This window comes from Uloborus diversus, chromosome 6 (genome assembly GCF_026930045.1).
Source record: "Uloborus diversus isolate 005 chromosome 6, Udiv.v.3.1, whole genome shotgun sequence".
Taxonomy (NCBI): Eukaryota; Metazoa; Arthropoda; class Arachnida; order Araneae; family Uloboridae; genus Uloborus; species Uloborus diversus.
The window spans coordinates 121396911-121421167 of record NC_072736.1 but is presented as its reverse complement, the minus strand read 5'-3'; positions in this window follow the sequence as shown (position 1 = coordinate 121421167).

The following is a 24257-nucleotide window of genomic DNA, read 5'->3' as shown; positions in this document are numbered from 1 at the left end:
CCTCGTTTGTGGTGTCATTTTCTTGAAATAATTAAAAACTACAGGGATACTTAAACTGTCCTTTCTGACCAAGTAAAATGGTTTTGTCCTTTTGAGTGCATAATGAAAAGTGCTTAGTATTTTTTTAAAAAATCTGTTAGTATCAACACGAATAATTGGAATTATTGAAAACTAGTAACTCTCTATAAAACATTTTGGAATAACATCTTGGTGACACCAATCCAACGCTTTTAAATTGTTTCTGGCCAGTTATGCAATTAAACCAATTGAATTTTTATAAATCATTTTTGACTAGCATTTGTTGATGACCGCAACTGAAATTATTTAAGGACATTTGGATTTCCATCTCATGGCGTTTGGAAATTTTAACTAAAAACCCTTAAGCACTGCATCGTGCATCAACAAAAATATAGAAGTAAATTAAATTGACCACTGGATTTTTCATGGTTGATTATGCTGAAAGACATTTCACACAACACGCGTTGCATTATTAAATTTTGTATGACTTTCTGGTGAATACGGAGACCATTTAATTTGTTCAAGCTGTACGTCTACATAGCAAGAAAAGAAGTTAAGAAAAACCCAAAGTACCCATTTTAAAAATTTCCGTGCGTTTCTCTCAATTTATACCTTTCAGTCATTACCGAATTCGGAAAATATTCAATGAGTATGGTAAAGACAGCGGTAGGGCAGTGCTTCAGTAGTGGCCACTTCAAGGTTTATATTTGAAAAAATAGGTTCCAGGTCTCCCAACGGATTAAGAAGTGCATCGACCGGCACGTTTGAATCCATTGGGAAGCCTGGAATCCTACTTTTTCAAACATAAACCTTGAAGTGATCACTACTGAAGCACTCTGAAGCACTGACCATTACTGGTGTCTTTACCTTTCTCTTAAAAGCATTAGAAAAAGCAAAACGAGCTGATGTGTGCATCACATGACTTCCTAATTTAATGTGATTAGAATAATTAATTTACTCTAATTTAATGTCATTTCCCCATTATTGGCAATTTTAATGTGATTCAATTGTTTACTCTCTAAGTATCACCAACAATGGCCAGATTGAAACCAGATTTGAAATTTAAAAAAAAATCGCCAAATTTGTCGCCAAGTTGGTGACAAAGCTTGGAGACCAAAAGACTGGCGATATATCGCCAAAAGTGCGACAAATTATAACACCACTTCAGTTTACATCGAAATTAACAATGATTTCCCCCCAAAAAGGGGCAAAAGACCCCTTAGGAGCATCCAAATGCAACCACAAGGGAAGGTGCTCAACTAGGCCCCACCAGAGTCTACGTAGCAAATTTCAACTTTCTAGGACATACCGTTTTTGAGTTATGCGAGATACATACGCACATACACAAATACGCACCATACGCACATACATACGTGCATACGGACGTCACGAGAAAATTCGTTGTAATTAACTCGGCGGTCGTCAAAATGGATATTTCGGGTGTCTGTAGGTTCCTAGGCATATATCTACGTGTGATCGGGTCAAAAAAAAAAAAAAAAAACTCAATATTCATTCGGAGGTGAGAAAAATGAAAATTGAAGCCGATTTTTGAGTGAAATTTTTTTTGCGAATATAATACTTCCTTTTTTGTAAAAGGAAGTGAAAAACAAGAAAATAAAGTTTTAAACATAACTAAATGAAGTAGTACAGAAACATTCTATTGTAATATTCAAAAACTTAACTGACAGTTGACAATATCATGTTTAGCAGAATTTCCGACATTATCTTTACAGGGAAGCAAGATGACCACAATACATATTTTCGAATCGTTTTTGATAGATAAGCAAAATTACCTTAAAACTACATAAGCAGAAAACAAATGAAAACGTAATTAATATAAAAATAATTAGTACAACTACAACTTCCTGTTGCAAATGGATTACTGTGTCTTCTCCGATCTTATACTTCACAAGATATGAATTTCTATTGCAAGAGGATACGTACACAAGAATTGGTTTTAACCCATATTTTCAATTCTAGTATAGCAATTTATATCCATTTTGGTACTGTTTTTGGACGATTCTACTCCTCAGAAGGTAAAATTATTATTACGCAGTTGAATTTTGTCTTAATTTTAGTTGAAATACGAAAGTTTTACACGTAGAAGTATATTAACGCTGTGGTAAAAGCTCGATGAGATATAGGGGTCATTCCATGTAAAATCAGCAAAATTCGCAAAAAAAGTGGTGGCCGCATGGTAACAGATTTTTATGAAATTTGGTATACTGCCACCTTTTATGCCTATATAAAAATATCTAAAATATTTTTGCTTAAAATTTTTTATTTAAATAGTTACATGCGATTGAAAATGGTCAAATTGAACAGCATTCTCATAAATGCTAAATGTTGCACTTTTGAAGGCTTGTATCTTATTAACTATTTAATGAAAACGTAAGTTATATGTTTTTGCAATCTATGGAGTAATGTAATCAATCTGATATCAGTAAAATTTTCAAAGTTAGTATAGTTAACTTTTAATCGAGTCTCAAAAACTGAAAATATTTCAAATTTCTCATAATTAAGCATTTTATTTTTTAATCTCAATCTTTTAGGAATGCATTAGCTTTGATGAGATTAATACCCAGTAATGTGCTAAGTATCATAAAAGAAATACCTTACTTTTGAAGTTGTATTTTAACTCATTTGTCTTCAAAATCAGTTTTTAACTTAGTGACATTTTGTAAAATGATGATTTTCCCCTTCACGTACACACAAAAATTCAAATGAGGGAAAATTCAGACAACTTTAAAAATTTTCAAGAATATAGAGCTGTGCTTCTACTATTTGCTTGAAGAAACTCGAAATTGGTTTTTGATTTCCAAACGTAAAATAAAATTCCGAAAAATAGCATTTTCTTTCTGTTTCATGGGTCAGCCCATACAGGTTCGAAGGATGGTTGCGCTCAACCATTTTTAATTTTTTTGAAATTCATATCCCTAAAAGCTGCATATGAAAGATGTTTAAAACCTCTTTTATTTTTTCTCTCAACTTTGATTTTTTGGAGGTCATCAAAAGTGATTTTCGTAGCCAAAAATGGGACTTTTAGACCTCTGCATTTTGGCCAAAACCTATTTGAATTACATTTATGACAGTTAATTTGACGCTTTGATGTTAAAGTGCATAAATTGATAGTCTTACATGCTAAATTACGTAGCTGTACGTTAATAATTAAAATAATGGCATCAGGTTAAAGTTCAATACCAAATGTAAAAATTTTACTCATTTCAAAGGGGGATAACTCACGTAGGGGACAGAAACACAAAATGAAATACGGCAAAAACTAATCACTGGAACCATGCTAAAAAGAGTATGTGACTGTTGCTGTGTGTTTGTGTACCCTTTATAGATTACAGCCCCTCAAAATTCGGAAAAATGACAAAAAGGACATTTTTAGACCCCTATAAACCAAAAGGGGATTGAATTAAAAATAAAATTTCCTGGCCAATTGAATATTCCATTCAAGTACTATACATGTTATACATATTGTTTTTTGTATTTGGTTTGTAAAAAAGATACAGGTCTTTGAAATTAAGTAATTTCGCTAGTCAATTCACACACTAAAACAGAAATAAAAAGTGTAAAAACTTCATGGCACCTTCTTAAATTACGTATATTGTGTCCTATATAATACATTATACTGAAAAAACATATTGTAATTTTCAAAATAATTATTTTAGTTTGATAACTTAGAAATATTTTGACATGAATGAGTAGTTTATACTGTGCGGAACCTGTATGGATTGACCCTTATGTGAAATTACGAAAATTCAAATAACTTTATAAACGACTAAATGATACAAAAGCAAGTAAAATTGACATTTATTTTAATTTAAAAAAATGTACATTTCAGCATGTACTTCATAAAAATGCTTTTGAGAAAATGAAACACGAAAGAAATGGTTAGTTTTGCTAAACTTACAAAATAAAAAGAAATAACTAATGAAATTTTACCTTAATTTAAGTTACTCTAGTAACAAAAATACGCTGATACCAATGATTAAAATTTAGTAGCATCTAAAGTACACTTCAATATATTATGTAAAAAAAATTGAGTAAATTTAGAGCATTCCCTCATTTTCAAAAAAAAACATCTAAAATAGAAGAAAAAATGAAATTTTCGGAAATTTTCGATTTTTTTAAGTACAATTTCTTCATCAAGAAATTCATAAACAGTTACTAAATTAGACCAGATAGTTTCTTATGGATAGTTTTTCAATCTGAATCATTTTTACTGTTATTTTTTCATTAAAAGAGCTAGAAGAGTGATTTAAAATCTGAAGTAAATTGCCAAAATTTCAATGTTTGTTAATATCTCAGATTCAAAAAAAGATCCGAGTAAATTTTACTTTTCTCTTTCTCAATAGAGATTTGTTTATAGAATGCGGAAATATTTATTTTTTAAATGTACGTTTATAACTTATGGAGTTATTGAGTCACAAACTGGCAGAAATGAAGTCTGAAAATTTAGGCTTAGTGTAAGCATCAACTTCTAATTTCAATAACAAAGGTACAAACAGTTTTTAAACTTTCATACTTTGCATTTCCTCAGAGATATGCATGGTTTACATAAATAAAAATTTTCAATTAAATCTGTGACATGTCAGCCACAGCTGATTTGCTCATTTCGCATGGAATGACCCATAGATCAAAATTAAAGTAAATTATGCCTAAATCTGAAAAAGATTTATTTTTTAATAATTGTTCCTTATCTGCGTAACACTTTATAAACACCTGGTATGTGCAACATTGATATGCATCAAGTAATAGAAACAGGCTGATTTTCGTTGCTACTTTTGTCTCCAAATGTGTCCAATCATTATTTTACCACGCTGCAATGCAAGAAAAAAATCTTCACAATTTTTTTTTTAAATCTGCATGGAAGATTTTTAACATTACGTCGTAACGATGAAAAGAATTACATGCAGCCCGGTTATCACATCCAAAAACTGCAGTTTCGTCCTTGAAGTAGACTCATTAGTCTGAAATCTTTACTAATAATAAAGTTGAAAGTCTCTCTGTCTGGGTGTCTGAATGATGTCTGTATCTCTGTGACGCGCGTAGTGCGTAGACCGTTCGGCCGATTTTCAGGAAATTTGGCACAAAGTTAGTTTGTAGCATGGGGGTGTGCACCTCGAAGCGATTTTTCGAAAATTCGATTTTGTTCTTTTTCTATTACAATTTTAAAACATTTTCCCGAGCAAAATTATCATAAGATGAACGAGTAAATAACCAAGTTATCATAATGTGGAACCGTAACATGGGTAAGCCAATTGGCGAGAAATTCACCATACAATATTTGTAAATATACAGGCGAACCAAAAGACCTTTTAATTTTTCTACTACGGACGAAGCCGTGCGGGTACCACTAGTAATGAATAAACGAGCTGGAGGTAGATGTCATATCGTTGAAGCCCTGGCTTACGGGTGGCAACTCACTGCTTAATGGGGAAAATATCCACAACACGAAAAGGTGATGTCTGTGGTTTCCTATGGAATTCCTATCCCGTTTTCCTCGCGTGCAAAGTGTTTCTACTTTTAAATATTTCCACTTTCTCTCTCATCTAGCAAACCTTTAAACACTCAATAATTGTTCACTGGCATGCCCAAAATTGTGGAGGAATTTCTTAACCTGATTGCCATCTTTCTATAGCAAGTAATGCAGACATAAATTCAAAATAAATTACTGATTTTTGAGAGGATACTTTACTTTAAAGCGTCTCGCGCTTACAAAAAATGGGACGCACGTTCTTTTTCTTAAGAAACTACAAAGTTTTTTTTTTTTTTTAGAATTGCATCACATGGCTCGATGCGGAATGAGATTCTACATACAATGCACTAATAAACAGAAAATCGCAATTTTGGGACTTACGTCAGTCTGGCTCTGAGGTACGTCATCTAAATTAAAAGAGGTCTCACTTATAAGCTCCCACAGTTGGCATGAAACGTTAGAGAGTCGCTCGTAATACTTTTGTCATTCTATATGCCGTTAGAAACTTGAAAATTGAAATGTTCTCTTATCTTGGCTGTAAATTAACAAGGCACATTCAGAAAAGAGTTTCAATAACAAGGCATTAATGTTCTAGTAATTGTTTTCGAACAATGTTTGACGTAATAACCGAACCGCCGCAATTCTTGTATCTCATTATCGCTGGTGGAAGTTCAAATAGTTTGCGGTTTAATAAGAATCAAAATGTGGTCGAGTGTTCCCAGCTTTTGTTTTCGGAATATTTGGAATCAAATGTGTTCATTAAGTGGAATGCTTTACAATGGCAACAATTTGAATAATCAGGGAATAGAAATGAACGCATTTGTACTATTTAGAATCAGCATACGTTCTTCTTGGAGACGCAAAAATATTCTTCAAAACTGAAAGACGTGTCTTTCTTTGCATAACCAGATGCAAGTACTAAGCATCATTAATTTTGAAGCACTAAAGTAAAGAAAAGTTTCATTATAGTGAGAAAAAAAGTTCAAAAAATGCTTATAAAGGATGTCTTACAATTCATGCAAGAATGAATTCAAACAGAAATTAAAATCGGGCGCAAAATTTTGTTGCCGACACTAAATTAACCAATTTTAGATTTAGTTAATTTAATGTTGGCGGCGAAAATGAGAAAACACTCTAACTGCTGTCAGTTTGGGATTGGTGAAACTCAACAATGCAAGAACGTTTTCATTATTATCATTATAATTCATATGTATAAAAGCAAATGATCGAATAACGCTCCTGACGTCATCAACAATGAAACTCGTGCCACGGCATGATAATTCGATAACATGTTTTGGTAATGTTTAACATGCAGAAAAAGGCTTTACTGTGACAAGGCTTAACTGGATCCGGTCCCTTGACTGTTTTACTGGCAAGACGGTGTCATTTCAGGGGAAAGAAGAGACGAATAGGTGGTTAACAATGAACGCTATCTGTTGGAGTTCAAGGTTAATCCACTTGAGTTAGAGTTAATATTTCAACTATCTAACTATCACCAAACAGGCAATTGCTTCGTTCAAACGTTGAAAAAATTTTCTAGTTGTTAAATAATTTAACTACTGCATGAGGCCAACAAAGCTAAGAAAGTCATTTACCCGATGTGCTTTTCATATGCTCTTTCCTATGTATTTCATTCTGCAACATCTTAATTACCATTTATTTTTTATGGATAACTTGCCTCGTGTTACCTAATCTAGAAAATCACCAGTCATAAAAAAAGGGTGCAAATTTCTTCTCCATTTCCATTTTATTCGATTTCTTGAAGCAAGAAACCCAATGAATTGGGTCCTATCGCAATTTGGGATGGCGAAATAAATGATTTGAATTCAAGAAGTGAAAATTCAAACGTGAATGCCAGGGACTATATATTGAACGTTGCGTACTGGATACTGGATGCTGTTCTTCTATTCATTATTTTATTATTAGTACTAGATATTCGCATGTCAAGGTATGACGGGTGAAAATTGCTTCTGCATTTAAGCAAAGCAATCACCTGTTTGTCGAAATTTTGATAGTTGAAATTGTAATCCTAACCCCAGTGGATGAACCCTAAACTCCAGTAGATAGCGTTCATTGTTGACCACTTTTTTGTTACTTCGTTAGCTAACAGTTAAGTTATCGGATCTATTTCAGCCTTGTCACAATAAAGCTTTTTCCTGCATTTTAAACATTATTAAAATATATTATCAAATTATCATGCCGTGATGCGAGTTTCATTGTTGATGACGTCAGGAGCGTTACTCGATCGTTGGTTATTATATATATGAGGACATTTGGAAAAGTAAAACGACGCAGCTACGTTTCTAAAAATGAATGCATAATTTAAAGGTACGATATATATATATATTACCACCCCTTACCTTTTAGCAAATGAGTTAGCAATTTAGCAATGTGGAATTATTGAAATTCAAGCACAAATCTGAATTCCATATCATTAGAAAAACAAAACCACTGCTTCCCCATACTGCTACTAAGCTAGGGATAGTTAAAGCACCTAAAACTTTCCTGCAATCAAGAAATTGTAGTTTAATTGTAGGTAAAGATGCAAAAGACAGAACAGAATAATAAAAAACGAAACTCATTACGACAAACGGAACAAATATCTTGGAATGAATGAAAAAAACTCAACTTTCTGGAATCTTTTTTTGTCCCTCACGTAGTTTTTCACTCTTTACGCTTTACGTGACGACTGCGGTAATGCAATACTTTCTGTTTTAGATCTGAATGCAATGTATTATTTGCGTCTAAATGAAGTAAACAGTACGTGATCTGGAAATAAAGTAAATGTCAATCGACATATTGTAGAATTATGCAAAAAAGAGGGGAAAATCAGCTCTGCAAACAGTCTAAGTTTTTTCGTTTTAGTAAAATAAATAATGAAGGCACAGTATGCAAATTAGTGTCAACCTATAAAATGATGAAGTATTTTGAAAAGAACTGAAATGTTTCACCACTTTATTCTTGATTTCCTATAATATACGTGTATAATAATTTTTTTTTAATTACTTGTAAAATAAAAAAAAAGACACAAAAAATTCTTTTCAGATTATTAATGTGAGCTCATTTTTAAAAGAATATTTTTATAGTTAAAATGATTTTATGAATACCGTAACTTTTATTGACTATTTTCACGATATTTAACATTTGTCCTTTTCTACTGCAAAAACTGGTATTTTAAAGCTTGATTTAGTTAACTATTTTTTGTAAAATAAACACCAGGTTTTAAATGTAATAAAACAGTATTTAACTTAAATTTTTCACATTTTGCCTCATCTTACATTGAATTAATTTCATTTTTCTTCAACTAATCCATTTTACAATAACTATTCGCTATTTTAAATAGTAGTTCTAACTCTTGTAAATATTTTCTGAATTATAAACAATAGAATAAACAATGAAGTGAAGTTGAAAAACAATGACGAAATTAAAAAGCAGATATTAAAAGAGAAGCTAAAATACAATCAATTTCCTAAAAGGCATTTCTACACGAAAACATACTGTATTATTCTATTATTCTGTAAGACGATAATATATACTTTATATCGTGTTTAATATCTTACTTCTACACCATTTACAAATGAGCAAGTTGACCAAGTTACAGGATTTATAAGTCGTGATTGCAGAGTTATTACTCTTCCTTAAGTGTACTCTTTTAAAATACAGTCGAGCTCGCTTGAGAGTGAAGAACTGCGATATTTTCTCGTTATAACCAAGTGCTCGTAAAAAACGAGTTTACGAAAAAAATGTAAAAACTCATACACAATTACTTTATTTGTTTTTGTCTTTGTTCAGAATCAAGGAAGTTTCCTCTTAGGTTAATATTAATGTTTTCGGCAGTTTTTGAGGCTGAAATCATCCATGTTGGTAGCTTATATGTTCTTTGACTAAACTTGTCAATGTGTGTTTTTTTTTCTTTTCAAGCTTTTATTTCTTCCTGGTCTTTGGGATCTTTGGGATTTTTAAATTCAACTTCCGGTGTACTCAATTGACTATAACTTTGTTTTTAATAGTTGTAGAAACAAAAAGGAAACACTTCTGGAGTCCTAAAAATCTATCAATTTAAAAAATAGTTATAAAACAAAAAAAAAATTGTAAAATGGGTCATTTTAGAGCAGGCAGATCCCTTAATTTTTCAAATTATATTTTTGTTTCCGTTTGAATAACATCGCGTCGTCTCAGAGCAACAATAAAAAATCGAAATCCAAGAACAACAGTAAGATATTTTACTGTTGCTCTGGAGCAAACATTTAGTGTCTGACTTCATTTTGTTTTCTTTATCTTTATCTTTACTAATAATAAAGCTCAATGTCTGGATGTCTAGATGTCCGGATGTCTGTGACGCGCATAGCGCCTAGACCGTTCGGCTGATTTTCATGAAATTTGGCACAAAGTTAGCTTGTAGCATGGGGGTGTGCACCTGGAAGCGATTTTTCGAAAATTCCATGTGGTTCTTTTTCTGTTCCAATTTTAAGAACAAAACTATAATAAATTACGAAATTATCATAACGTGGAACCGTAACATGGGCACAAGTCAATTGGCGAGATACGAAATTATCATAACGTGGAACTGTAACGTGGGTACAAGCCAATTGGCGAGAAAATTCACCATACATTATTTGTAAATATACAGGCTAACCAAAAGACCTTTTAATTTTCTATTACGGGCAAAGCCGTGCGGATGCCACTAGTGCTTTATAAAATAAACTGGTTACAGAGAATTGTTTTGTTTAACTTAATCTACCTTTTTGAAATGTAAACTCTGCTAATTTAATTTACACCAATCACAGATTGTTCCGACACATTGTCGAGGCATTCAAAACTAACCGGGGGAGAAAATCACAGCGTTCAAAATTTCAGCTTATCACCTAAGAAAGGTCTTTTACTAATAATAAAGCTAAAAGTCTCTGTCTGGGTGTCAGTAGGATGTCTGTGACGCGCACAGCGCCGAGACCGTTCGGCCGATTTTCATGAAATTTGGCACAAAGTTAGTTTGTAGCATGGGGGTGTGCACCTCGAAGCGATTTCTCAAGAATTCGATTTTGTTTTTCTTCTATTCCAATTTTAAAAACATTTTCCGGAGCAAAATTATGATAAGATGGACGAGTAAATTACGAAATGAGCATGACGTGGAATGGGAGAGGGAATGAACATAGCCAATTGGCGAGAAATTCGTCATCCATTATTTGTAAATATACAAAGAAACCGAATGACCTTTTAATTTTCAACTACGGGCAAAGCCGTACGGGTACCACTAGTGGTGAATAAAAACATAAAATGCATAATTGCACGAGACAAAAACATTGCCTTTTTGCAGGAAATATAAATGATGAAAAAAACCTTTAGAAAAACTCAAAATGCGCAAGCGATTGAATTTATGTGTTTCGGTGTTGCCAAAAATCCCTTTTATAATGCAATTGAAGTGAACTTGCGGATATTTATCCTCATTTGTTTTGCCAGTAATATTATTTATTGGGGCTGTGGTAGCCCGATCGGTAGAGTGTCGGATTCGGGACCGGAGGATCCTGAGTTCGAACCTCGAAATTAGAAAAAGGGGGGAGGGGAAGAAAAATTCATGGATTATGTTACATTTGATACTAAACACCTCAAATAAAAATGAGAAAAAATATTATTTTTGAAGACCTTATAAAATGTCTTTCGGTTTGTCTGTCTCCCCCGTTCGATTTGAAGCAAAAGATTTTTTGTTCGAAAGATCTCGACGAGGAAACCTCATTTCCATATTTCACTTTTTGATTTGAACAATTTTTCGTTCAATTTTAAACAGTTCAAAAACATTTAACATCACCACCTACGAGGAAATTCAAGGCAAATATATTTTAACAAACGAATGCAAAACTTATTAGAATAGAATATCTCACGAATTAATTCCACCTGAAGTGCGTTCTTGCATTAAATTTCACTATAAAAATACTTTGGGATTATACGAGTCAGTTTCTTTTAAGTTAAGTAAACGAATTGCAAAGACTAAACTAGCTTGTTCTGCACACGATAATTTAAGTCTCAGAAAATTGAGTATATCTGTGCTTTTTTTCAGAGGATACCTCAGAAATATCAGCATTGCTTTTGATTAAGGGACATACTACACATAGTTAAATGGAAGCCAAAATCACGGTTTTCACCAGTAAAAGAATGCGATTGAATAAAATAATAGAACATTTCGCTATTTTCTTTCATATCGCGTTGATAAATAAATAGCGAAAATTCTTTACTAACGAATGCATAAATTCTTGATTAGCATATCTCACCAATACGTTTTCCCAGAGGTGTATTGTTCCAGAACATTTGACTAAGAAAAGGCTTTACATTTCCATATAATTTGTCAAAGTAATCGCTCCTAATTATGCAGGAAACTTTTACTCGTTTCTATATAATGTCTTGAGACTCATGATAAAGACTGTTGGATAAATTTATTTAATCCTTTGCAATCACCGTCTTTCAAACCTATTGGGATAATGATGCATAGAAGAAAATTGAGTGCACGTTTAATCATAAATTATTTGATGTTTTAATCAGGAAGTTATATTAATTAGTTAACATGAACACATTTTAATACCTAAACACAGTTTAGGATTGTCAATAAAGGAGAAAATTGCAAATTATTGAAGACACGTAATTTGAAATTACAAGGAAATACTTTTTTTTTTTTTTTTGATGAGAACGGGTGCTTTTGGATAAAAACGACAATATCGACAGAAAAAAACAGCATGATCCCTTTTAACCTCTGTACCTCTATTTTTGTCGCTATATTTGCCGCTATATTTGCCTCTATTTTTGCCGCTCTATTATTGCTACCGCAATACCTCTATTTTTGCAACTGTTAGCCCTAGATACGTGCTTCCAACTGCAAAAATGATCAAAATAAAGTGAAAAATTAAGATAGGCAAACTTTGAAGTAAACGAGCTGATGTGTGACATAACTTCCCTTTACTCCAATTTAATGCCATTTTCCCATTTTTAATATGGTTCAATAGTTTACTCTCTAAATCACCAACAGTGGCGAAATTAAAACCAGATTTGAAAAAAAAATCGCCAAATTTGTCACCAAGTTGGCGACAAAACTTGGCGACCGAAAGACTGGCGATATATAGCCAAGTGTCCGCCAAGTAATAACACCACTTGAGTTTACATCGAAATTAACAATGATTTCCCCAAAAAGGGGCAAAAAACCCCTTTAGAAACACCCGAATGCAACCAAAAAGGCAGGTGAATAACTAGATCCCACTAGGAGTCTACGTACCAAATTTCAACTTTCTAGGACATACCGTTCTTGAGTTATGCGACATACATATGCACATACGTACGTACAGACGTTACGAGAAAACTTGTCGTACTTAACTCGGGAATCGTCAAAATGAATATTTCGCGTTCTATACATTCTTAGGCACTTATCTACGTGTGGTCGAGTCGAAAAAAATACTCAACATTCATTCGGGGGTGAGCAAAATGGAAATTTAAGTCGATTTTTGAGTGAAATTTTTTTCGCGAATAAAATACTTCCTTTTTAGTAAAATGGAAGTAAAAAGAAAATTAGTAACAACAGACGAAATCTAACTTTTTATGCGGACCCTAGATCCCCAAACTTATGTTTAGGGGAATAATCTAGCTTGAAAAATTCTTCCAACACAACAAGTTTGAGAATACCGACCGAGATAAGAAACGTACCGTTTTGTGACTTAAACCAATTTACACTGGCAGTCAACAACACCTTTCGGGGTGAAATATAGCGGCTAAAAAGGGTTTAATATTATATGTGCGCATTGAGTGAGTTCTTTTTTTTTTTCAAACTGTACGAGCTTTTATTATATGTTCTTACGTATCATAGCATAACATTTGCATTTATTTTTCATTAGCAATGAAAAATATAATATAATATAATATATATATATATATATATATATATATATATATATATATATATATATATATATATATATATTATTTCCACAACCTGTCATTCTCTTGAAAGAGTGATGAGTTCCAATCTCATCTTCCTCAAGACTTTGAACTCCAATATCTTCCTAAATTTTGTGTTTGTTGTGTTGTGTGAGTTTTGTGTTGAAATTATTTTTCAATGGAGAATTTTTTCCTACAGATAAATTAGGAAACCAAAGGTTTGTCTAAAATGTTAGATTTCGTAATTTTTCACTAATTTTCTTTTTCACTTCAAACTTAACAATATCTTAACTCTGCACCTTATTTTGACAATTTTTGCTGATGGAGGAGAATGCATCCAGGACTAACGGTTGCGAAAATAGAAGTTTTGCCGGTGAAATGGGAACACGCTGTATATAAATATCTATCTCTCTCTCTCTCTTTTTTTTTTTTTTTTACAGTTCAAATTTTATGTCTTGATTGCTAAAAAAACTATTGTTGTAGTTTTCTCCGAAAAATATTTCTCGCGCTAATTCGCTTCAAGTGTATGATAAATGTTTGGTGCTAGTGGCTGTAGCAGTTGAATCGATAGCAAAATAATGCTGTTAATGATAAAATGGCTCAACTCGATGGCGTTACTCGATCAATGAGTTCGCTATTATATATGTGAGGATTGGTGACAATTCTGAGAAGATATCTTCAAATCCTAGTCCTCCGAGACACTTGACGGCTTTATGAAGTCTCAGAGGGGTGATTGATGTTTTTTAAAATTTTTGGGCAGCATCAAGGAGAAAAAAAATACCAGTAAAAGGTGAAACAAATCCTATAGACTAAGCAAAAGAATCATTCTGGAAGCTTAGAGGAATATTGGGAAGTTCAAAGATAAACAAACTCTATCCTCCCGCAGATTTTCTGACATAATTTTTTAATGTGTAACATAATTATGTAAAGTTTTCTTCAAGCGATGTCATTTCTAAAAAATACTTGTGTGTTCTCAGCAAAAAGCTACTCATCAAATAAAATTTAACAAAAGCTGAAGATAAACTCAGTAAAGAGTTTTTTTTTTTTTTTTTTTGCTATTAAAACATGCTTAAAATTTGCGGTTTACTTCCAAAATAAGTGCATAGTAAATGTTTACTCATATAATCTGATATTATGACGAATGGTATAAGATATCATGTGCGAGATGAATTTTTATTTCTGGTAAGATTTATGTACAGCATACGGTTTTTCAGAAATAAACTAGTGCCTACTAATTTTTTTTTTCATTCAGAAACGTAATATTGAATTTCCGCAAGATAAATGATCGAATTTTGTCTTTCTTCATTCCTAAATGGAGGATATTTCTGTAATTAATGACTGATTTTATTTAAAATACTAGCTGCGTGCCCGGCTTTGCACGGGCTACTTAAAAAATGTAACGGATGTCCAATCGATGTTTTGTATTACTCTGACATCAGTTTCTAAAGCGCTAAGGAGTAAATAAATACGCGTAATGCAAGGTTTGCAAAACACCTGCAGAGCATATGTTTGGCAAAAATCTCTTTAACGTTAATCATAGTTATCAATGATACAAGTTATGAGTATTTTCAATTAGCACAAAAGATGAAAATATATGCATTATCAACTATAATCTGTGCTCACGCTAAAATGAATTACATCTGATAGACTATATCTGAAATATTCATGTGCAATTTCAATCGGGTTTTTACATAAAATGACACACACTTTTTAGGTGATAACGTGAAACTAAAGCACCAAGACTAAATAAATACAAATAAGCATTAATTTAATACCAAGTCTTCAGATTCCAATTCAGCTTTAGTTAAAATCCTTAAAAACAATATTTTTTATTCAACTCTGTTTCACTTAAAGAAATCCAAACAATCTTAATTTAACATGTTCTTTTAACGATACAAAATGTATTTCAAAAATAGAAACAGGAAGGAGAAAGAGATATTACAATTCGAAAACTCACCCATGTGATGGTAAAAAGTCCAACAAAATAAACATAATTAGTCGCACATCCTAAATGTACCAAAATATGAGGCCGGTGAATGATAAACCTACACTACAATCAATAATCATAGCTAAAGAAGCAACTTTCATATGCTGAAAAGAGTTAAGAACGTTGAATTTAAAAAATAAAAAAGGACAGACGATAAAATAAAGGCTATGTCCGAATAGAGCAACCAATTTTAAACTAATTTAAAATGAAATTCTAGATGGAAACGTTGTTTTAAGATTTGGACGGCTGCCAAAAGAATCTCTTTTAAAATAATTATTAGAATTTTACTTGCTCGCCCATATGCAAAATGGCAACGGGAAAGAAATAAAAATTCCTGAATAACGTTATGTTAATTAACCTTTTTAATTAATATCTCCGCTAATTAAAGTCGCACAATTACAAGATTGGTTCTATTGTTTTCTTTGGAAAATTTCGAATTGATCGGTATCTCGTTTGACTCTCGATTCGCAGCGGTTCTCGAGAAGATCGATCTTCAGACAAACAGACAGACGGACGCGAACAGATTTTAATATTAAAGTGGACTAGCTGCGTGCCCGGCGTTGCACGGGCTACTTAAAAAATGAAAGAGATGTTCAATTGATGTTTTTGTATTAATCTGACATCATTTCTAAAGCGCTAAGGAGTAAATAATTACGCGTAATGCAAGGTTTGCAAAACACCAGTAGAGCATATTTCTGGCAAAAATCTCTTTAACGTTAATCATAGTTATCAATGATACACGTTATGAGTATTTTTAATTAACACAAAAGATGAAAATATCTGCATTATCAACTATAATCTGTGCTTACGTTAAAATGAATTACATTTGATGGACTAAATCTGAAATATTTATGTACAATTACAATCAGCTTTCTCATAAAAAGACACGCACTTTTTGGTTGATTACGTGAAACTAAAGCATCAAGACTTAATAATTTCCAATAAGCAAAAATTTAATACCAAATCATCAGATTTCAATTAAGCTTTAGTTAAAATCCTTTTAAAAAAATCTTTTTTGCCATACTCTGTTTCACTTAAAGAAATCCAAACAATCCTAATTTAACGTGTTCTTTTAACGATACAAACTTTATTTCAAAAATAGAAACAGTAAGGAAAAAGAGAGTTATTACAGTTCAAAAACTCACCTATGTGACGGGAAAAAGTCCAACAAAATAAACATAATTAGCCGCACAGCCTAAATGTACCAAAATATGACGCCGGTGAATGATAAACTTACACTACAATCAATAAACATAGCTAAAGAAACAACTTTCATATGCTGAAAAGAGTTAAGAACGTTGAATGTAAAAAATAAAAAAAAGGACAGACGATGAAATAAAGGCTATGTCCGAAAAGGGCAATCAATTTTAAACTAATTTAAAATGAAATTCTAGATGGAAACGTTGTTTTAAGATTTGGACAGCAGCCAAAAAAATCTCTTTTAAAACAATTATTAGAATTTTACTTGCTCACCCATAAGCAAAATGGCAACAGGAAATAAATAAAAATTCCTGAATAACGTTAAGGTAATTAACGTTTTAATTAATATCTCCGCTAATTAAAGTCGCACAATTACGAGATTGGTCCTATTGTTTTCTTTGGAAAATTTCGAATTGATCGGTATCTCGTTTGACTCTCGATTCGCAGCAGTTCTCCAGAAGATTGATCTTCAGACAGACAGACAGACAGACAGACGGACGCGAACAGATTTTAATACATAGTAGATATGAGAGGAGCTATGTTTTGATGGATAAAATTTTGACATTCAATTGCTCAGTTTAGCCATGAATTACTTTGAATTTGTATTTACAAATCCGTTGTCGGTACATTACAGTCATGTATTTTTGCCGAAGGAGGATTGAAATTTACGGCATAATTGCTACAATAAGGCAAAGTTTTTTTTTTTTTTTCCAGCGGCGTGTACTGAAGACAATACTGACTTCCAAAACAAATTAACAGAACAAAGTACTAGCATGGAAAAACAAAAGAATGACAGCAGAAAAAGTCTATCAACCCATTCGGTCTCTTGCCTTCCAGTATCGTCCCCACTGGCTCTTGAAGTTGAATCTACAGTTCATTTTCAATCTGGAAAACTGGGTGGTCAAAATTCGGTAGACTTCTTTACAACTTTTAGTTATTAAACTAATAAAAACCAAACGAGGGGGTTTCACATAAATTCTCAGGGACATAGGAGAGTTTTGTATTGAATGATATACCGGGTGATTATAAAAAAACTTTGCCAACATCTGCACTTCTAGCGTCCGTTCTATTTTTACCGATCAAGATGATATTTCAAATATAGTTCTTTTGAGATATGCGCTCGAGATTCTGTGAATGGCAACACAGTGGCCCTCGCGGTTACAGTTACAGTGACAGAAACTCGAAGTTTTCGAATGGCAACGCCTACTTTTTACCATCGCAAAATGTTCAGCGCATGCGAAAACCCTAAATAGCGTTAAAACGGTACCGATATGTCTAAAAACGGACGTGTTCTGCAAACACAAAAAAGAGTTCTGAAAACCGGCCAATAAAACACGATCTGGGCGCACGCAATAAATTTGCATGTGACAGAGTCAAGAAACCAATCACAGAACGCCGGTCGCCAGATATTCAGCGTAGGAAACCTATAAAATACCAAGCGGGTATGCGCGCACATGCTGACGATATGAGTCTTCCGAGGAAAGTTCGCGGTGAATTGATCAAACTCTATTACCAAAATGGGATGAACGCTGCGGAAGCCTTGCGTGTGTATCGCCGCAATCATCGACAACGACGCGGCCCATGTACTCTGCAAGCTCTGCGTGATTTAGTGCGGAAATTCGAAGATACAGGCTGCACCTGTGACAAACAGCGCTCCGGACGGCCAACTGTTTCTGAGGACGTTGTCATGGAAGTGCACCATACAGTGACTACAGGACACACAGACACCGCAAGAGTCATAGCGCGCGTGTTGGATATTCCGAACTCAACGGTCCGCAAGCTCTTGCGCTCGGTACTTCACATGTTTCCCTATCGGTTCCAGCGCGTCCAGATGTTGGAGCCGGGTGACCCACAACAACGTCTGGACTTCGCAAATGAATTTTTGTTACGATATGATGCGGATAACGATTGGCCACTTCGCATACTATGGACGGACGAGGCGCATTTCACCTTAAATGGCAGCATTAACACAAAGAATTGTGTGCACTGGGGAGAGACGAATCCTCATGCTGTGGCGCCAGTACCATTATATGACGCCAAAGTGACTGCGTGGTGCGGCATTACAGCTACATTTGTTCTGGGCCCGTTCTTCTTTGAGGAAACGACCCCGACTGGCCTTGCAACATGTTCTGTAACGGGCCGTCGGTATGCAGCCATGCTGGAAAATTATGTCTTACCGGAGTTGCGTCGGCTGAATGCACTCAATGACATTGTTTGGATGCAAGATGGCGCACCTCCACATATAGCGAGGTCAGTTAAAAGGCTCCTGGATCAGCATTTTGGTGATCGCATCATCTCACGCCATTATCCTTTTCCGTGGCCTGCGCGATCCCCAGATCTGACACCTATGGATTTCTGGTTTTGGGGCTATCTCAAATCCAGAGTTTATCTGTGCAATCCTCAAACATTGTCGAACTTAAAGGATTCTATACGGCGTGAGATTGGAAACATCCCTCGTACCATGTTGCGTGCAGCGACATTGTCCACCGTCTCCCGCATGCAATACGTAATTGGCTGTGATGGCACTCATGTGGAAAATGTTTAAAATTAATAAAGATTTTTTTTTCTCTATGTGTTCTCATCATTGAGCAGTGTCTTGTCTCTGTCGTATGCATTATTCTTCCGTGCGCCTTGAAGAACTGTTTGTATGTGTATAACACGTCGGACATATCGGTACCGTTTCAACGCTATTTAGGGTTTTCGCATGTGCTGAACATTTTGCGAAGGTAAAAAGTAGGCGTTGCCATTCGAAAACTTCGAGTTTCTGTCACTGTAACTGTAACCGCGAGGGTCACTGTGTTGCCATTCACAGAATCTCGAGCGCATATCTCAAAAGAACTATATTTGAAATATCATCTTGATCGGTTAAATAGAACGGACGCTAGAAGTGCAGATGTTGGCAAAGTTTTTTTATAATCACCCGGTATATATATATATATATATATATACATATATATATATATATATATATATATATATATATATATATATACTGTTATGCAAAATTTAAGGACGAAGTCGAAAAATTAAAATATCAGCTGAACGAAGAGGCAGAGCGGACAGCAAAGACCAATCAGGAGATTAAGTAAGGTGATGTACGGTAGCACATGCGCAGATATGCAGGCAGACGTAATGGGGAGTGTTTGAGTAGTATAAAGCATGTTGTCGGTGTAAGATCAGTATTTCTGGCAAAGAGATTGCACGCCGTATAGCAGTTAAAATCATACCGAGTTGCTGCCTCAGCGAGAAATGGCGAATAATCAATCTGTAAGACGACATCTGGATGCTTTACCCGAGGTCAAATCATTGGGAAGTTGGAGAAAGGCCGCAGTGTGACAAGTGTGGCTGCGCAGTTCGGAATTGCTCACAGCATCGTTTCACGAGTTCGGAGACAATTTCAAACTACAGGAACAGCTATCCGGGGGTTCAGTAGTGGTCGTCCACGAGGAACCATACCCACAGATGACAGGTATATTGTCTTTTACAGACCAGAAGAAACAGGCGGCAGACAGCGAGAGAAATCGCTAGACACACGACACAGGCGACTGGACGACCGATATCGTGTTTTACCGTGGCCAGAAGACTGAACGGTGGTGGTCTGTTTACACGACGCCCTATACGGTGTGTACCTCTAACGCCTGCCCATCGGAGAAGGCGTTCTCTGTGGTGCCGGGAACACCGGAATTGGAGAGACAATGAATGGGGACGAGTACTCTTTACAGATGAGAACAGATTCAGTCTGAGTGGCGATTCTCATCGCATACTCATCTGGAGAGAGCGGGGAAGCCGCAATCATTCCTCGAACATCATTGAAAGGGACAGGTATGGAGGTCGCGGTGTTCTCGTTTGGGGAGGCATCATGCTTGGTAGTCGTACAGACCTTCACATCTTCGACGCAGGTTCAGTCAACGGGACCCATTATTGTAACGAGATTCTTCTTCCATATGTGCGTCTTTTTAGAGACGCTATGGGTCCGCAGTTCCTTTTCATGGAAGACAAAGCACCATGTCATCACACAATAGCTGCCGAACAGCTCCTAGAGAGTGAGGATATTGAACGTATGGATTGGCCGGCACGATCTCCGGATCTCAATCCCATCGAGCATATATGGGATTTTCTAGGCAGACGCTTGGCAGCTCGTACCTTACCACCAGTAACGATTCGGGAGCTTCGATTGGCGCTGCAAGACGAATAGGCAGCAATGCCTCAACAACTCATTGACACCCTCATTCTCAGCATGGGCAGACGCTGTGAAACCTGCCTAGCAGTCGGGGGAGATCATATCCCTTACTAAAGACCGGATGTTTCTTGCTGGACACCCATCACAGGAATGTTTCGGCCTTCAGTCGCATTGCGCTCCATGCTACTTTTTCAATAAAGCTTCTTTTTATCCCTCTGATTTCTCTTTTAGTAAGTGTTGCTTACATTAAACATGTCCTTGTATTGGGGATCTTACGGTATTAAATGTGTTGATTTGGAAAGCTTTTGTACAAAGTTATATTGAAAAAACCGTCTCGTCCTTAATTTTTGCACACCAGTGTATGTTGCAAGGCAGCGAAAAGCTTGGCAAATATCACCGACTGGCTGCCAATTCATAGCATTTTTTTTTTTAGTCTGGTTTAAATTTTACAATGATTTGCCACAAAAAACATGCAAAGACTGTCTTCTTGGATACTGAAATGTAATCAAAACAAAAGCTGAACATTTGGAACCCACACAGACTCTAAATGAAATTTAACCTTCTGAAATATTTAATTTTTGAATTATTCTGCGTACTGTCCAACCACGGATTGTATGGAATTTTCAAACGTCCAGATAAGAAGAATCTATCTGAATGAGGGGGGAAAGTAAAAATTTGATGCGGTATTCCGCTCGTTTGAATGAGACTCTGCTTCTGCAAAAGCTGGCATCGCTAAAAAATAATAGATTCGTTCATTTCCAGCTGTAAAATGGGTGTTTGTCTTTTAATACAATCCTCGGTCAGACAGTATATACAGTCGTCTCAAAGTAATTCTTGGTAATAAACTCGACGATGGTCAAAAAAGATATTGCGGTCGTTTTAGGACATATGCAACTGTGGAAAGACAAAAAAAAAAAACTGCTCAATAATTATTCAGGAGTGAGTCAAATAAAAATTTAAACCATATTAGAAGTTTTGTTTATTAATCTTTAATAATACAAGATTTCCTTTACGTCGCAGAAAGAAGTAAAAATATCTTCATTAGAATAGTTTTATTCCTTCAGATAATTTCGCAAAAGACTGACAAAACCAGAGAACCAAGTGCGCCCCTTATAGGCTGTGGGACGAAGGCATAAAAGATGCTTAAAAACATGGTTTCGTTTGCCAACTTCGGGTACTACGAAAAGTGATATTTTTCTGAATCCTTAGTGTCTACAGATGAAAAAAAACCTAATGTTCACAAAAAAATAGTGTCTCGTAATTTTTTTACAGACCATTAAAGATATATAAAAAGGAGTGAAACTGACAAGCAGGAGGCCGACAAATTTTAAATACATAAAAAATATTATACATATACATTTAAAATATTATGCATGTACGTTAAAAACATTATGTATGTACATCAAAAAATAGTTTTTTTCAAGAAGCAAACTCTTCATTCTGAAGTATCATCGTCAGAATCACTGAATTCATTTATCCTGTTTTTTGCGTATGGAGTTATTTTCCTCCTGAGAGTTTATACAGCTACAGTCACTAGAGGAAAATTATGTGCATGAACAATTTTACGTCTTGCATGTACTACATCTCTTCGAAGAGCACCGAGTTTTCGGGCATGTACAGGAGACTAGTTTTTGAACATTATCTGATGCAATGGAAATAGTGCTAAATTGTATTTCAATACTGCCCGCATTTATAGTCCATCCAATGTTCTGATGAACTGGGAGCATTGATTAAATCAGTGGTGCTCAACCTACAGCCCGCGGATCAAATGATGATCCATGTGCCCCGTCGTTGTATTCAGTGTTAAAAAACGAAAAATATATTCTAAAACCTTCCAAACATACTAGTAATCTTCTTTCGGTGTTATGAATTTTGAAGTCAAGTAGTCATAAATTGATTTCTGAAACACAGATGCAATAAAATAAGCATGCAGTAGACAGCAATTTTGGTTTGTAATTGTCTTTTGTTTCCCTTGTTTTCCCATGCTATCTAGAAAAACTTAAATCATATAAATAAATTTGATATTTGTTCTGGTCCACGGGATTCCTATTAATGTGAGTTGTCGCCCGCAGGTAAAAAAAAAGGTTATTCACCACTGGATTAAATTATTCAAGCATCAGCAATGAATATTTGCTTGATAGTGCACAAACGAGGGGATAGGGTAAGAGTCACAGTTCGGAATTGGTTCTTTTCCACTCCAGCTCCGCAGCCCTGGTAAAAACATTTGCGCTTTAAATTCATTTCGATTCAGTCATATTAATCTCTGACTTTGATCAATGTTAAGTCTATGAGATATGATATTCCTACATTTATTAATAACTTTCATTTTTATTTCTTGTCACCAAAAATTCAGAATGTATTCAGAATCTACTCCATTTTGTCAATTTTTGGTGACATAAAATTTTTTTTTGCGTTGTCGTTAATGTTAATAAAAAATTTAATTGCCAAAAAATTGCCCTTAAATGGCTAATTAAAAATTTTTTTTGTAAAAATATTCTCATCAAGAGCTTTTTCCAACAAAGTTATTCTTAAACAAATCCGTCTTTAAGTTCGCATTTTATATCTGCCTTAAATTTTTCCCGCAAGCGCTAATATAAAGTGCTTTGAACTGTTCAAAATTGAACGAAAAAAATATTCAAATCAAAAAATGAAATACCGGAATGTGGTGTCATCGGGAAGATCTTAAAAAAAAAAAAAGAAAGAAACACGACTTCCTTTTACTCCAATTTAATGTAATTTTCCCATTATTGGCAGTTTTAATGTGATTCAGTAGTTTACTCTCTGAATATCACCAACAGTGGGGAAAGAAACCAGATTTAAAAAAATCGCCAAATTTGTAAACTTGGCGACCAAAAGACTGGCGATATATTGCCAAGTGTCCTCCAAATTGTAACACCACTTGAGTTTACATCGAAATTAACAATGATTTCCTCCAAAAAAGTGGCAAAAGACCCCTTTAGAAACACCCGAATGCAACCAACCAAAAGGGAAGTTGCACAACTAGACCCCACTAGGAGTCTACGTACCAAAGTTCAACTTTCTAGGACATACCGTTCTTGAGTTATGCGACATACATACGCACATCCGCACATACATACGTACGTACGGACGTCAAGAGAAAACTCGCTGTAATTAACTCGGGAATCGTCAAAATGAATATTTCGTGCGTCTAGGCACTTATCCACGTGAGGTCGAGTCGAAAAAAAAAAAAAAACTCAACATTCATTCGGGGCTGAGCAAAATAGAAATTGAGGTAATTTTTGAGTAAAATTTCTTTTTCGCGAATACAATTCTTCCTTTTGTGTAAAAGGAAGTAAAAAAAATTGTTTAAATCGAACGATTTGTTATTTTTTTTTTTTTTTTTGGGAAGGGGGGGGGAGCACATAGGTCGACCGACAGACACATATTTTCCCCATCTCAAACCTCTACTTTTGAATTTTATATTTATTTAATTATTGTATCTTTTTTTTTTG